Raw genomic sequence first — 10,604 nt, 5'->3', positions numbered from 1 at the left:
TCTTCTGCTATATGGTGTCTTTTGCCCTGGAAAAAATCATAAGGAAGCTTTCGGGATGAAGCACCACTGTCTCGAGGTGGAACCTTGGCGGAACCAATTTAGGGCTCCGGCGGAGCTGTTCTGCCGGGGAAACATCCCTCCGGGAGGGGGAAATCATTGACATCATCATCACCATCGATCCTCTCATCAAGAGTGTTTCAATCTCCATCAACATATTCACCAGCACCATCTCCTCTCAAACCCTAGTTCATCTCTTGTATCCGATCTTTATCTCAAAACCTCATATTGGTACCTGTGGGTTGCTAGTAGTGTTGATTACTCCTTGTTAGTTGATGCTAGTTGGTTTATTCGGTGGAAGATTATATGTTCAGATCCTTTATGCATATTAATACCCCTCTAATTATGAACATGAATATGATTTATGAGTAGTTACATTTGTTCCCGAGGACATGGGAGAAGTCTTGTTATAAGTAGTCATGTGAATTTGGTATTCGTTCGATATTTTGATGAGATGTATGTTGTCTCTCCTCTAGTGGTGTTATGTGAACGTTGACTACATGAAACTTCACCATTGTTTGGGCCTAGGGGAAGGCATAGGGAAGTAATAAGTAGATGATGGGTTGCTAGAGTGACAGAAGCTTAAACCCTAGTTTATGCATTACTTCGTAAGGGGCTGATTTGGATCCATATGTTTCATGCTATGGTTAGGTTTACCTTAATTCTTATTTAGTAGTTGCAGATGCTTGCGAGAGGGGTTAATCAGAGGTGGGATGCTTGTCCAAGGAAGGGAAGTACCCAAACACTGGTCCACCGACATATCAAATTATCAAAGTAATGGACGCGAACCATATGAACATGATGAAAACTAGCTTGACGATAATTCCCATGTGTCCTCGGGAGCACCTTGCTTTATATAAGAGTTTTTTGAGGCTTGTCCTTTGCTACAAAAAGGATTGGGCCACCTTGCTGCACCTTAGTTACTTTTGTTACTTTTTACCCGTTACGAATTATCTTATCACAAAACTATCTGTTACCGATAATTTCAGTGCTCGCAGAGAATACCTTACTGAAAACCGCTTGTCATTTCCTTCTGCTCCTCATTGGGTTCGACACTCTTACTTATCGAAAGGACTACGATAGATCCCCTATACTTGTGGGTCATCAAGACTCTTTTCTGGCGCCGTTGCAGGGGAGTGAAGCGCCTTTGGTAAGTGGAATTTGGTAAGGAAACATTTATATAGTGTGCTGAAATTTACTGTCACTTGTTACTATGGAAAATAATCCTTTGAGGGGCTTGTTCGGGGTATCTTCACCCTGACTAGAAGAGCAAAGAGTTGCCCGTCAACCTACCGAACCTACTGAAAATCTTTACTTTGAAATTCCTTCGGGTATGGTAGAGAAACTGCTAGCTAATCCTTTTACAGGAGATGGAACATTACATCCTGATATGCACCTAATCTATGTGGATGAGGTTTGTGGATTATTTAAGCTTGCGTGTATGCCCGAGGATGTTATCAAGAATAAGGTCTTCCCTTTATATTAGAAGGGAAAGGCATTGACATGGTTTAGGCTATGTGATGATATTAGATCATGGAACTACAACTGATTGAAATTGGAATTTCATCAGAAGTTTTATCCTATGCATTCGGTTCATCGTGATCGTAATTATATATATATAATATCTGGCCTCGCGAAGGAGAAAGTATCGCTCAAGCTTGGGGGAGGCTGAAGTCAATGTTATATTCATGCGCCAATCATGAGCTCTCAATAGAAATTATTATTCAAAAAAGTTATGCTCGGCTTTCTCTCAACAATCGCTCCATGCTCGATACATCTTGTACTGGTTCTTTTATGACGAAGACTACTGAATTCAGATGGGATTTATTGGAAAGAATTAAACACAACTCTGAAGATTGGGAACTCGACGAAGGTAAGGAGTCAGGTATAACACCTAAGTTTGATTGTGTTAAATATTTTATGGATACCGATGCTTTTCGTGAATTTAGCACTAAATATGGACATGACCTTGAGATAGTAGCTTCTTTCTGTAATCATTTGCTACTCTTGTCGATCTCCCCAAGGAGAAGTGGTTTAAATATCATCCTCCCATTGAAGTAAAAGTAGTATAACCTATTAAAGTTGAAGAAAAGACTATCACTTATAATGTTGATCCTATTGTTCCTACTCCTTATATTGAGAAACCACCTTTCCCTATTAGAATAAAGGATCATGCTAAAGCTTCAACTCTGGTTCGTAAGAGTAATGCTAGAACACCTACACCCCCTGAGGAAATTAAAGTTGAACCTAGTATTGCTATGGTTAAAGATCTCTTGGTAGATAATATTGATGGGCATGTTATTTATTTCTGCGATGAAGCTGCTAGAATTGCTAGAGCCGATACTAAAGGTAAACATAGACCTATTGTTGGCATGCCCGCTGTTTCTGTTAAAATAGGAGATCATTGCTATCATGGCTTATGTGACATGGGCACTAGTGCGAGTGCAATACCTCATTCCTTATACAAAGAAATTATGCATGATATTGCACCTGCTAAAATAGAAGGTATTGATGTTACTATTAAGCTTGCCAATAGAGATACTATTTCACAAATTGGGATTGTTAGAGATGTTGAAGTCTTGTGTGGGAAAATTAAATATCCTACTGATTTTCTAGTTCTTGGTTCCCCACAAGATGACTTTTGTCCCATTATATTTTGTAGACCCTTCTTGAATACTGTTAATGCTAGGATAGACTGCGAAAAGGATATTGTTACTATCTGGTTAGGGGATTTGTCTCATGATTTTAATTTCTCTAAATTTCGTAGACAACCCCATGATAAAGAATTGCCTAGTAAAGATGAAATTATTGGTCTTGCTTCTATTGCCGTGCCTCCTAATGATCCTTTAGAACAATATTTGCTAGACCATGAGAATGATATGTTTATGAATGAAAGAAGGGAAATAGATGAAGTATTCTTTAAACAGGGACCTATTTTGAAACACAACTTGCCTGATGAAATCCTATGGGATCCTCCTCCACCTAAGGGAGATCCCGTGTTTGAGCTTAAACAATTACCTGATACTCTTAAATATGCTTATCTTGATGAAAAGAAGATATATCATGTTATTATTAGTGCTAACCTTTCAGAGCATGAAGAAAAGAAATTGTTGAAAACTCTGAAAAAGCACCGTGCTGCTATTGGATATGCTCTTGATGATCTTAAGGGCATTAGTCCCACTCTATGCCAACACAAAATAAAGCTGGAGAAAGATGCTAAACCAGTTGTTGATCATCAATGACGGTTAAATCCTAAGATGAAAGAAGTGGTAAGAAATGAAATAGTAAAGCTTTTGGAGGCAGGTATAATTTATCCTTTTGCTGATAGTCAGTGGGTAAGTCTTGTCCATTGTGTCCCTAAGAAAGGAGGTATTACTGTTGTTCCTAATGATATGGATGAATTGATCCCACAAAGAATTGTTACAGGTTATAAAATGGTAATTGATTTCCATAAATTAAATAAAGCTACAAGAAAAGATCATTACCCTCTACCTTTTATTGATCAAATGCTAGAAAGATTATCCAAACATACACATTTTTGCTTCCTAGATGGTTATTATGGTTTCTCTCAAATACCTGTGTCAAAAGTGGATCCGGATAAGACCACTTTTACTTGCCCTTTCGGTACCTTTGCTTATAGACGCATGCCTTTTGGTTTATGTAATGCATCTGCTACCTTTCAAAGATGTATGAATGCTATATTCTCTAACTTTTGTGAAAAGATTGTTGAGGTTTTCATGGATGATTTCTCCGTGCATGGAACTTCTTTTGATGATTGCTTAAGCAACCATGATCAAGTTTTGCAGAGATGTGAAGAAACTAAGATCATCTTCAATTTGGAGAAGTGCCACTTTATGTTTAATTAAGGTATTGTCTTGGGGCATAAAATTTCTGAAAGAGGTATTGAAGTTGATAAAGCTAAAGTGGATGCTATTGAAAAGATGCCGTGTCCTAAGAACATCAAAGGTATAAGAAGTTTCTTTGGTCATGACGGTTTTTATAGGAGGTTCATTAAAGACTTCTTTAAAATTTCTAGGCCTCTGACTAATCTCTTACAAGAAAATGTTCCTCTTGTCTTTGATGATGATTGTGTAGAAGCATTTGAAATACTTAAGAAAACCTTGATTTCTGCACCTATTGTTCAGCCACCTGATTGGAATTTACCCTTTGAAATTATGTGTGATGCTAGTGATTATGTTGTAGGTGTTGTTCTAGGACAAAGAGTTGATAAGAAATTTAATGTTATCCAATATGCTAGTAAAACTCTAGACAATGCCCAGAGAAATTATGCTACTACTAAAAAAGAAGTTTTAGCAGTTGTATTTGCTTGTGATAAGTTCAGACCTTATATTGTTGATTCCAAAGTAACTATTCACACTGATCATGCTGCTATTAAATACCTTATGTAAAAGAAAGATGCTAAACCTAGACTCATTAGATGGGTTCTCTTGCTACAAGAATTTGATTTGGATATTATTGATAGAAAGGGAGATGAGAACCCCGTTGCAGACTTGTCTAGGTTAGAAAATGTTCTTGATGACCCACTACCTATTGATGATAGATTTCTTGATGAACAATTAGCTGTCATAAATGCTTCTTGTACTACTCTATGATATGCTGATTATGCTAATTACATTGTTGCTAAATTTATACCACCTAGTTTCACATACCAGCAAAATAAAAAGTTTCTCTATTATTTAAGACATTACTTTTGGGATGACCCACACCTTTATAAAGGAGTAGATGGTGTTATTAGACGTTGTGTACCTGAGCATGAACAGGAACAGATCTTACTCAAGTGTCACTGTGAGGCATATGGAGGAGACCTCGCTGGAGATAGAACTCCACATAAGGTATTGCAATCCGGTTTTTATTGGCCTACTCTCTTCAAAGATGCCCGTAAGTTTGTCTTGTCTTGCAATGAATGTCAAAGAATTGGTAATATTAGTAGACGTCAAGAGATGCCTATGAACTATTCACTTGTTATTGAACCATTTGATGATTGGGGCTTTGATTACATGGGACCTTTTCCTTCCTCTAATGGGTATACACATACTTTAGTTGCTGATGATTACGTTACTAAGTGGGTAGAAGCTATTCCAACTAGTAGTGTTGATCATAACACTTCTATTAAGATGCTTAAAGAAGTTATATTTCCGAGGTTTGGAGTCCCTAGATATTTAATGACTGATGGTGGTTCACATTTTATTCATGGTGTTTTTCTTAAAAGGCTTGCTAAGTATGATGTTAATCATAGAATTGCATCTCCATATGACCCTCAGTATAGTGGTCAATTAGAATTGAGTAATAGAGAGATTAAATTAATTTTGCAAAAGACTGTTAATAGATCTAGAAAGAATCGGTCCAAGAAACTTGATGATGCATTATGGGCCTATAGAACTGCATATAAAAATCCTATGGGTATGTCTCCATATAAAATGGTGTATGGAAAAGCATGTCACTTACCTCTCGAACTAGAACATAAGGCATATTGGGCCATTAAAGAGCTCAATTATGATTTCAAATTTGCTGGTGAGAAGAGGCTATTCAACATTAGCTCACTTGATGAATGGAGAACCCAGGCCTATGAGAACGCCAAACTGTTTAAAGAAAAAGTTAAAAGATGTCATGACAAAAGGATACAAAAGCGTGAGTTTAATGTAGGTGATTATGTTTTGCTATACAACTCTCCTTTAAGATTTTTTGCAGGAAAACTTCTCTCTGAATGGGAAGGTCCTTACGTTATCGAGGAGGTCATAAAAATCAACAACGCTGAAGGCACAAATCCGAAGGTGGTGAATGGTCAAAGAATCAAACATTATATCTCAGGTAATCCCATAAATGTTGAAAACAATGTTATTGACACCGTAATCCCGGAGGAGTACATAAGGGACACTTTCCAAAACATTTCAGACTTTGAAAATGAATAGTTATGTGGAATGGTAAGTAAACCGACTCCAAAACTTGTCAAATAGCAATTTGTCTCTTTTCGGAATATTTAAAAAATTAAGAAAACAAGAAGTAGTCCGAAAGGGACACGAGTCATCCACGAGGGTGGAGGGCGCGCCCCCTGCCTCGTGGGCACCTCGAGTGCCCTCCGAACTCTATTTTCTTGCACGATACTTCTTTTGGTCGGTAAAAATTCATTATATAATCTCCCAAAGGTTTTAACCACCATACCACGACAAAATCCTTTGCTTTTGTTTCAAGCTGTTTCCTAACAGATCTAGATCACCATGACGTCTTCAAGCGCCCCCAAGGACAAGTTTTTCAAGAAGGTCATCAACCCTTACCTCGCAGAGGTGCTGCAACACCCTCAAACCATTGAGATGCATGAGGGGGTGCTGCACATCCGCGATGTTGAGGGACCAAGGAGGACCGGAAGCGTGGAGACAAGACTCGAAGCAATGGAGCAACAAGTTTTCAAGTGACAGGCGATGGTGGAACGCGGCAACGCCAACCACATGATGATCGTGGAGTTCACCAACAACCACAAGCTGGATGCCAAGAACATTGGGAAGACCATCTTCAAGCTTCATGAGAAAATCGAGCACCTCCAAGCCCAAATATATGACCTACAAAACCAAAACTGTGAGTATGAATATAGATTCAACAGGATGAGTTTGGCTGCAGATTTGAGGATCCCGGAGACTCGATCATCCTTCCATGATGGTGAGCCTATGCCTTGGAAGATGGACGACAAGCCTACATCATCAACAACTCCATCATCACCACCCCTGAAGAAAGAGACATAAACACATGGGTATGGGCACTCCCCTTGGCAAATGCCAAGCTTGGGGGAGGTGCCCCGCTATCATATCACCATCACACTTCTACCTTTACCGTTTTTCTTAGTTTGATCCTTTTGGTTATATCTTGATCTAGTATAATAAAGTTTGGTATGATCTAGCTTTGAGTTTTGTGTTGATCCCTATCTATGTAATCGAGTCCGTGAGTTATGTATAATAAATATTAGTTTTGAGTTGAGGGCTTTGCTATCTTGCTATGATCTTGAGGGATAAAAGAAAAATAACATAAAATAAAATAAAATAAAAGAATCATGTTGATCTTATGGAGTGTAATGACTTCACACATAAAGAGTATGATGAATAAAAGTTGTTGAGAGTTGACACACATAGTTTTGGTCATCATTGCAATTAATAGGAAGTAGTAAAGAAAGAGAGGTTTTCACATATAAATATACTATCTTGGACATCTTTTATGATTGTGAGCACTCATTAAAATATGACATGGTAAAAAGTTGATGTTGGACAAGGAAGACAACATAATGAGTTATGTTTTCTTATATCCGAAATAAATTATATTGTCATGGATCATCCAACATGCTGGGCGTGACTTTTCCCCTCATGCTAGCCAAATTCTTTGCACCAAGTAGAGATACTCCTTGTGCTTCCAAAAATCCCTAAACCCAGTTTTGCCATGAGAGTCCACCATACCTACCTATGGATTGAGTAAGATCTTTCAAGTAAGTTGTCATCGGTGCGAGCAATAAAAATTGCTCTCTAAATATGTATGACTTATTAGTGTGAAGAAAATAAGCTTTATATGAGCTTGTGATATGGAAGAAATAAAAGCGACGGACTGCATAATAAAGGTCCTTATTGAAAGTGCAACTATCCCTGGGTGGTTTTGGTAATTCCTAACAACATATAGCTCATTGAGCTAATGCTATTTCAAGATAAATATTTCAGGAAAGCTCAATGACTGGCATGGCATGGATGAGAAAAGTGGACCCCTCAAAATGCTAAGGACAAAAGAATTGGCTCAAGCTCAAAGCACAAGACTCTACATTTTACTTTTAGTGATCCAAGGTCACATTGAGTCCATAGGAAAAGCCAATATTAGCAAGAGGGGATGAGGTTAGTGATATGCTCCAAAATCCGTCAACTAATTTCTCACATCCACATATGTCCCAAACCAAAAGTCAAACTCGGCCCCACCAAAATTGTCTATTCAGCGCCACCGAGTTCAGTTGTCATAGCCATTGCCACAAACCCTAGTCTTTTCGGTCTCACCAATAGGGTTCTCGGTCTCACCGAGACGGGATTGTAATCTCTTTGTTTCCCTTCGTAACGTTTCGGTCAAACTGAGATGAGCGATCGCTCCCACTGAGATTGCAATGCAAACTCACTATTTCCCTTTTGTAATGTCTCGGTCCAACCGAGATGAGCAAATCGGCCCCACCGAGTTTGCCTGACCAACTCTCTATGTGTCTATTACCAAAATCGGTCTCACCGAGTTTGTGTAATCGGTATCACCGAGATTACGTTATGCCCTAACCCTAACCGTATCGGTCCCACCGAGTTGACATGTCGGCCCCACCGAAATTCCTAACAGTCACATTATCTACTAAATCGGTCTGACCAAGTTTCACAATTCGGTCCCACCGAGTTTGGTAAGTTGTGTGTAACAGTTAGATTTTGTGTGGAGGCTATATATACCCCTCCACCCACTCTTCATTAATGGAGAGAGCCATCAGAACATGCCTACACTTCCAACATACATTTTCTGAGAGAGAACCACCTACACTTGTGTTGAGGTCAAGATATTCCATTCCTACCACATAAATCTTGATCTCTAGCCTTCCCCAAGTTGTTGTCCACTCAAATCTTCTTTCCACCAAATCCAAATCATGTGCGAGAGAGTTGAGTGTTGGGGAGACTATCATTTGAAGGACAAGAACAAGGAGTTCATCATCAACACACCATTTGGTACTTCTTGGAGAGTGGTGTCTCCTAGATTGGCTAGGTGTCACTTGGGAGCCTCCGACAAGATTGTGGAGTTGAACCAAGGAGTTTGTAAGGGCAAGGAGATCGCCTACTTCGCGAAGATCTACCCTAGTGAGGCAAGTCCTTCGTGGGCGACGGCCATGGTGGGATAGACAAGGTTGCTTCTTCGTGGACCCTTTGTGGGTGGAGCCCTCTGTGGACTCGCACAACCGTTACCCTTCATGGGTTGAAGTCTCCTTCAACGTGGATGTACGATAGCACCACCTATCGGAACCATGGATAAAAAATCTCCGTGTCAACATTGCATTTGCCTCCTCAAACTCCTCCCTTTACCTTCATATGCAATTGTTTTACATTCCGCTGCTATACTCTTAGAATTGCATGTGTAGGTTGATTGCTTGACTTGTGCTAAGTTGCTAAAATCTGCCAAGAACTAAAATTGGGAAAAGGCTAGATTTTTATTTGGTCAAATAGTCTAATCACCCCCTCTAGACATACTTTCGATCCTACAAGTGGTATCAGAGCTTTGGTCTCCATTTGCTTTGATTTCAGTAGCTTTGGGTGGTCATAGCCTTGGTTGCACAACCTAGGAGAGTATGGAGTCTAGTGAGGGAAATTACCACCGTAGAGGTCCTTACTTTGATGGTACAAACTTTGCTAGTTGGAAGCATAAGATGAAAATGCATATTCTTGGACATAACCCTGCAGTTTGGGCTATTGTGTGTATTGGCTTGCAAGGTGAATTCTTTGATAGGAGAGAACCGAACCGTGAAGCTACCGCGGAAGAGTTGAAGATGCTGCAATACAATGCTTAAGCTTGTGATATCCTCTTCAACAGATTGTGCCCCGAAGAATTCAACAAAATCAGCCGTCTTGAGAATGCAAAGGAAATTTGGGATACTTTGATTGACATGCACGAAGATACCGACTCCGTCAAGGAATCCAAATTGGATGTGCTGCAAAGTCAACTTGACAAGTTCAAAATGAAGGATGGTGAAGGCATCGCTGAAATGTACTCTAGGCTTGCTCTGATCACAAATGAGATTGCTGGCTTAGGAAGTGAAGAGATGACCGGCAAATTCATCATCAAGAAGATCCTAAGAGCCTTGGATGGAAAATATGATACCGTGTGCACATTGATCCAAATGATGCCCAATTACAAAGATCTCAAGACAACGGAAGTCATTGGAAGAATTGTTGCTCATGAGATGTCACTCAAGGATAACGAGGAGCTCCACAACAAGTCAAGTGGTGCTTACAAAGCCTCATGTGAAGCTCCCACATCATCAAGTGAGAAATAAAACTTCAATGAAGAATTGAGCCTAATGGTGAAGAACTTCAACAAGTTCTACAAGAGTAGAAGCAAGGAAAGAAGTTCCAAGTGAAGGTCCTACAATGACAAGAGATCTTCTAGTCGTGAGCGTAATTGCTACAATTGTGGAAGACCCAGACACTATTCCAATGACTGTACGACTCCCTACAAAAGAACAAAAGATTCTCCAAAAAGAAGGAGTAGAAGAGAAGAATCACCATCAAGAGAAAGAAGGAGTAGAGATGATCGTTATGAACGAAGAACATCCCGAAGAAGCAAGGGTTCGGAAAGGAAGGACAAGTAATCAAGAATCTACACAAAATGAAGACATCCAGCTCATGTTGGTGAATGGGTATCTGGCTCCGACTCTGACAATCACTCCAAGAGAAGCTATCACTCCGACTCCAAATATACTCAAGATGAAGGTGTTGCCGGTCTAGCACTTGTGTCAACCAACTCCTACGACATATTTGACTCACCAAATG

The sequence above is a fragment of the Triticum dicoccoides genome, chromosome 2B, assembly GCF_002162155.2.
Source record: "Triticum dicoccoides isolate Atlit2015 ecotype Zavitan chromosome 2B, WEW_v2.0, whole genome shotgun sequence".
Taxonomy (NCBI): domain Eukaryota; kingdom Viridiplantae; phylum Streptophyta; class Magnoliopsida; order Poales; family Poaceae; genus Triticum; species Triticum dicoccoides.
Note: the sequence above shows the minus strand (reverse complement) of the source record.